Source organism: Nicotiana sylvestris, chromosome 8, assembly GCF_000393655.2.
Source record: "Nicotiana sylvestris chromosome 8, ASM39365v2, whole genome shotgun sequence".
Classification (NCBI taxonomy): domain Eukaryota; kingdom Viridiplantae; phylum Streptophyta; class Magnoliopsida; order Solanales; family Solanaceae; genus Nicotiana; species Nicotiana sylvestris.
In genome coordinates this window covers 218,524,433-218,530,318 of record NC_091064.1, presented here as the reverse complement: position 1 = coordinate 218,530,318, position 5,886 = coordinate 218,524,433, and positions in this window count along the sequence as shown.

The window sequence follows — 5,886 nt, the reverse complement described above, 5'->3', positions numbered from 1 at the left end:
AGGTGATAAATTAAGAAAATATAAAAGATGGCTAGAGTATAGATTCATCAACTATTCTACATCTGTATAAAAGAAATTAAGCAAATACAAAAAAATATAAATCACACGAGTGGAAAAATATTATCTAAGTTGGGATTCAAGAATAAAGTCTATAGAAGATTAAATATTTAAAAGGATAAATTAAAATCGTACAAAATGAAACATATTTAATACATTGTAGTTTGCTACTCATAATCACTACAATACCTTGTGTCTTGCTAGTGAACATGCTGGAAATAATTTAGTTTCAATAGGAGTAGCATAATAAGTTTGAGAATTAGGATTTTGAGTTTAATTACTTGTTGGCTGGTAACTATTTCATAATTCCAAGGCCCAAGAAAAAATTTAATGCTTTATTATTTTTAAAATTAATATATAATATATTGTTCACATTATAAATTTATTAAGTACGGTTTGGTATTTTCGGTTTATTTTCATAAAATAAAAAACCTACCCTAATTATCGTTACGGTTATAGATTTATATAAAAACCTGCAGTTTTATTTAAAGAAACCTAAAATTCGGTTCGGTACGGTATAGTTCGGTCGATTTAATCGATTTTTAAATATCCATTGACACCCCTAATCATGTACTATTTGTGGTGGTAATTGAATTATTGTCCTAAGTGTTATTATCCTACTCCAATCTTTTCTTATGATAATTCTAATAATTCTTGTGAGTTTGACAGGAGTAAAGAATTACATAATGTGGAACGCGAAGTTCACATTCTTGATATTCATAGGAAATTATTAGAGGAATATGGAGGTTTTCGTGAGAAAATTACGAATGAGATGCAACACTTTATAAAAGGAAGAGCTGAACTGGGATACGAGATCGATAAATTTGGCAGTTCTATTCATGACTTGGAGGCTCAATTGAGTACAATGGTTGATGCGGGTAATACCCAATAAGTTAGTGATTAGTTGTGTGAAGCTGAAAAAGATCTTCTAGGCCAAATTGAGGAGCTAAAACGAGAATAACAATCACCAGACCATGTTCTTGTTGATGATGCTGAGGTTGAGGGAGTATATAGTATTGAGGATGTCAAAAATAATGCAGTTTTAGAGTTGGGACGTGTTGGTACTCACTCTAAACATTTTTCTACATTATGTTTGGATGGATATATGGAGATCGAGCCGTTGGAGAGATGTATAGATGAAGAACAAGACCCTTACATTCTAAAATTTTCCACACCTAGAATACAAAATGACATCCCTCACTTAAAGGCCAAGAAGTGCAAGATGCGATATATATTTCTTGGTTCCTTTATTTTCACATCACCGCCCTAGGAGCGTGACAGAAAAATTGATGCAAAATTAGGAGCGCCATTGTAACGACCCGACCGGTTGTTTTGAGCTCTAGCACGTCGTTCAGCAGTTTGAGGCCATGAGCAACTTCACTTAAGGTATTATGACTTGTACGCATGGTCGGAATTGAATTTTGGGAAATTCGGAGTTGATTTGGAAAGAGAATTCTCATTTCGGAAGCTTTAAGTTGAAAGAATTAGCTAAGATTGGATTTTTGAGTAAACGACCTTGAAATCAAGATTCAGAGGTTCCAGCAGGTTCGTATGATGATTTTAGACTTGGGCGTATGTCCGGATCGGGGTTTTGGAAGACCTGGATACATTTTGGCGCATATTGTGGAAGTTAGCATTTTGAAAGAATTTCATAAGTTTGGATTGAAGTGCATTTCAGTATTATCAATGTCCGTTTGGGATTCTGAGTCTGGGAATAGCTCCGTATGGTGATTATGGTTTTGGGAGCGCGATCAGAAGTGAATTCGGAGGTCGGTGGGCCATTTTGGAGTCTTTTGGCTAAAGATAGAAACTTGAAGGTTTTTGAGAAGTTTGACCAGAAGTGGACTTTTTGATATCAGGGTCGAATTCCGATTCCGGAAGTTGGAGTAGGTCAGTAGTGGCAAATATGACTTGTGTGCAATATTTGAGGCCAATCGGGCGTGATTTGATAGGTTTAAACATCGAAAGTAGAAGTTTGAAATTCTAAAGTTCATAAAGCTTGGATTGGAGGTCGATTCGTGGTTTTAGCGTTGTTTGATATGATTTGAGGTCTTGAGCAAGTCCGTAATGTGTTTTGGGACTGGTTGGTATGCTTGGTTAGGGTCCCGGGGGCCTCCGGTGGATTCCGGGTTGTTAACGGATCGAAAATGGAATTTTGGAAAAGGCTGAAGTTAAGTTGCTGGTGTAACCGCACCTGCGAGACTAGGGTCGTAGGTGCGGAGCCGCAGAAGTGGCCCTATGGTCACAGATGCGAAATTGGTGGGGGAGAGCTAGGACCGCAGATGCGGTCATTTCACCGCAAATGCGAGACCGCATATGCGGAGGAGAGGACGCAGAAGCAGAATAGGCCGGGAGCCCTGGACCCCAGAAGCGGCGTTTGGTCTGCACCTGCGGAACCGTAGAAGCGGTCAAGAGACCGCAGGTGCGGAATGGGCTGGAGGTAGTGAGTGTTTTAAAAATTGGGATTTATCCATTTTCTCTCATATTTTCTTGGCTTGGGCGATTCTTGGAGGGTTTCAAGAGGGGATTTTCATCATCAAACGATAAGGTAAGCTATCCCCACCTATCTTGAGTTAAATACATTGATTATGTACGGAGTTGAGCATGAAATTTGAAGAAACTTGGGGTTAGAGGGAAAACCTAGAAAATTGATATTCTTGGAATTTGACCACAATTTTGGGCATAAAATTGAGAATAAATTATTTATTTGGGTTCGTGAGGTTATGGGTAAACTTTATCTTCAAACAATTTCAGAATTCGGGCACGTGGGCCCGAGGGCAATTTTTTCAACTATTCGATTGGGGTTAGGAATTGCTATAAATTGGATTGTAATGAGTAATTGAGCATATATTAATGGATTTGCATAATTATTGGCTAGCTTTGGAGCATTTAGCATCGATTCGGGTCTTTGGAAGGGCGTGGAAATGTCGGTTATGGATCTTCGGAGCGAGGTAAGTCTCCTTTCTAACCTTGTAAGAGGGAATTGTCCCCATAGGTGAAATAATTGGTTAGGTGCTCCTATTTCTGAGGGCTACATACGCACGAGGTGATGAGAGTCCATGCGTAGCTACTATTATGTTTATGTCCGGGTAGTCTAGGACCCAAAAGCATGCTATACTTGGACTATTTGTAATCTTATTGACAACTTGAATTGCTTAAATCACATCGAATTAGTAAATGAATTTCTAAAAAGATTTAAACTTTATTTTCTTAAATTGTTAAAAGAGAATTGGCTTTTCTTTGGATAATTGTTCCATGTTGACTTCTTGATTGATTGTCTGTGTGTGTTTATTTTTGGAACGGGCCGAACGCCTCGGTAGATTAAATAGATGCATCTATGATTCGCGCCATTCGACCCTCTGGTAGTGTATAGTTTAAATATTGTTGGATCTGTCCGTACGACCTCGGCATGATTTGTGCATGCTTGTATTGCTTGCCTTGAAACTTATTGAAGTTGTTATTGCCTCTTCTTGGTTTGAGAATATTTGTCTAAACGATGAAAAGGAATTTGGAAATTTTCTATAAAAGAAAGAATTTCTTACTTGCTTCATTCCATTGAATTACAATCATTTTTATAAAAATCACCGATTTACTATATTATTGAGATAACATTATTGGACCACTAGTAAGTGTCGAAGTCGACCTCTCGTCTCTACTTCTTTGAGATTAGACGGGATACTCATTGGGTACACGTTGTTTTCGTACTCATACTACACTTGTTGTGCATTTTTGTTGCACAGGTTTATGAGTGGCATATCGGCATGGTTGATACAGAGACTTAGGTGAGTTGCTTTTATCGACACGTCCGTAGTCAGCAGAGTCTCCTTCAGAGTATTGTATTGTATTTTTATTTGTGTCCACTTGTATTCCGGACAGTCACTGTATTTTATTTCATTCACTGGTAGATGATCATGCACTTGTGACACCGGGTTCTAGAAGGATTAAGGGATATTTCAATAGTTAAATTTTGTAAAGACAACCTCATTTATTCAGTGGAGTTTATTATTTATTATTCAGTTGTTAAAGGAAATGATTTCAAAATAAATAAAATGAGAAATTGCTAGTAAATTGTTGTTGGCTTGCCTGACAGTGGTGTCCGGCGCCATCACGACCCTTAGTGGATTTTGGGTCGTGACAACATGGTATCAGAGCACTAGGTTCCCTTAGCTCTCACGAGTCATGAGCAAGTCTAGTAGAGTCTCGCGGATCGGTACAGAGATGCCTGTACTTATCTTCGGGAGTTTACAGGGCTGTTAGGAGTACTTCCCTTCTTGATTCCTCGAGGCTTATACCCTTGCTCCTTCCTACTCAATCTTACGCGACGCAAACCGCTGGTTATAAATCGAGAATTGAAGAGTTGTAATAGCACTACGAATGTGGTGCGGGGTGTTTCTCCATGCAGGGTTGCCTGAGCTATTATCGTCGCCTTGTGGAAGGATATTCTGTCGTTTCAGCTCAGTAGCGGTACTTTGAGAGCTCTGAGGCTAGGCACAAGTTGCCATGATTCTATGAATGATTGTTCTGCAGTATTGATATGATGGTAGGATGTTTGCCTATGTGTCACGGGCAGTGAATGACTTGAAGGGAGGTTTACTCAATGCATGATCTATAGATTCGGTATTTTATTCCCGGTAGGGGAAAGGCAATCAGACTAAGAATGTTTAGATTTTGGGTCGTGACAGCCATTTATATCCTCAAAGCAGAAGGAAAAGTAGTGAAAGTGATGGCATCGTGCTGCGATGTTAAATCATGCGCTTGTTGGGAGGCAACCCAGCCTGTATTTTATTTTTTATTTATTTATTTATTTATTATATTTTTTTTTACATGGTGTCAAGTTTTATGTTGTTTTTGTTTTGCAGAATAGGGGAAGTCTGAGTACCTAAAGTTGAAGCTGAGGAGCATGTTTGAGCTTAAGTGTGGGGTCATTCCGACCTTTAATATTGAGGATCATGTGCGAACTAGGCCCAAGAGGGTCTTAGGGAGTATTTCTCATCCTTGTTTAATATGTTTATATGTGATCATACATCGAGGACTATGCATAATATAAGTGTGAGGTGGTGGAATTACTTTCTGTATAGTGTAATTGTATAAACATTGTTATTATTTTTTTTAGCATAGAGTAGTGGACAAATTATTTTAAAAAATACAAAAGAAAAAATAGAAAAAGCTCGGACTTTTACCGATGATGGATCTGTTGGATAATATTTTTGAGAGGTATGTCGACGCCCCCTTTTTCTATGGGTCGAAATCGGGTATACGACATTGGGAGGACAACTCTATTCCCTTTCGAGAATTGGGTTTAGAAGATGAAGAGTCGCCACCTAATGATTATAGTGCGTTAGGACACTTTGAGAAGGGTTTGAGTTAAAGAAACCAGAGAATAGGGTAAGGGCTAGAAATTATCCCGAGGGGAAGGTGTTAGGCACCCCTCAGGATCCACTAGTGTGGTCCCGGCCATGTTACAATTGTGACTTTACAAGTAAACGATCAAGGCTCAAATAAGGACTTGCATATAACATTGCAATTAGGTTGAAACTTATGGAAGTAAGTAGAGAAGGCAGAATTTAAAAAGATTTAAAGAGTTTTACAAAAGAGATAAAGCAAGTAAAGGGAAGGGGGTCCTAGGTTTATGATTAATATGGATCACTTCAATGCAATACCCAACAATCACTCCTCAAATGAGGGGTCGCACGTGATATTAGCACGTCGGTCATCATCTCCATATTCTACCCTTCCCACCCCATAAAGTTTATTAGAGCGTGAATTGGTCACGAATGCTTATTGCGTGCTATTACCCATCCCGTCCTATAAGTCCTAGAGGGTATTTAG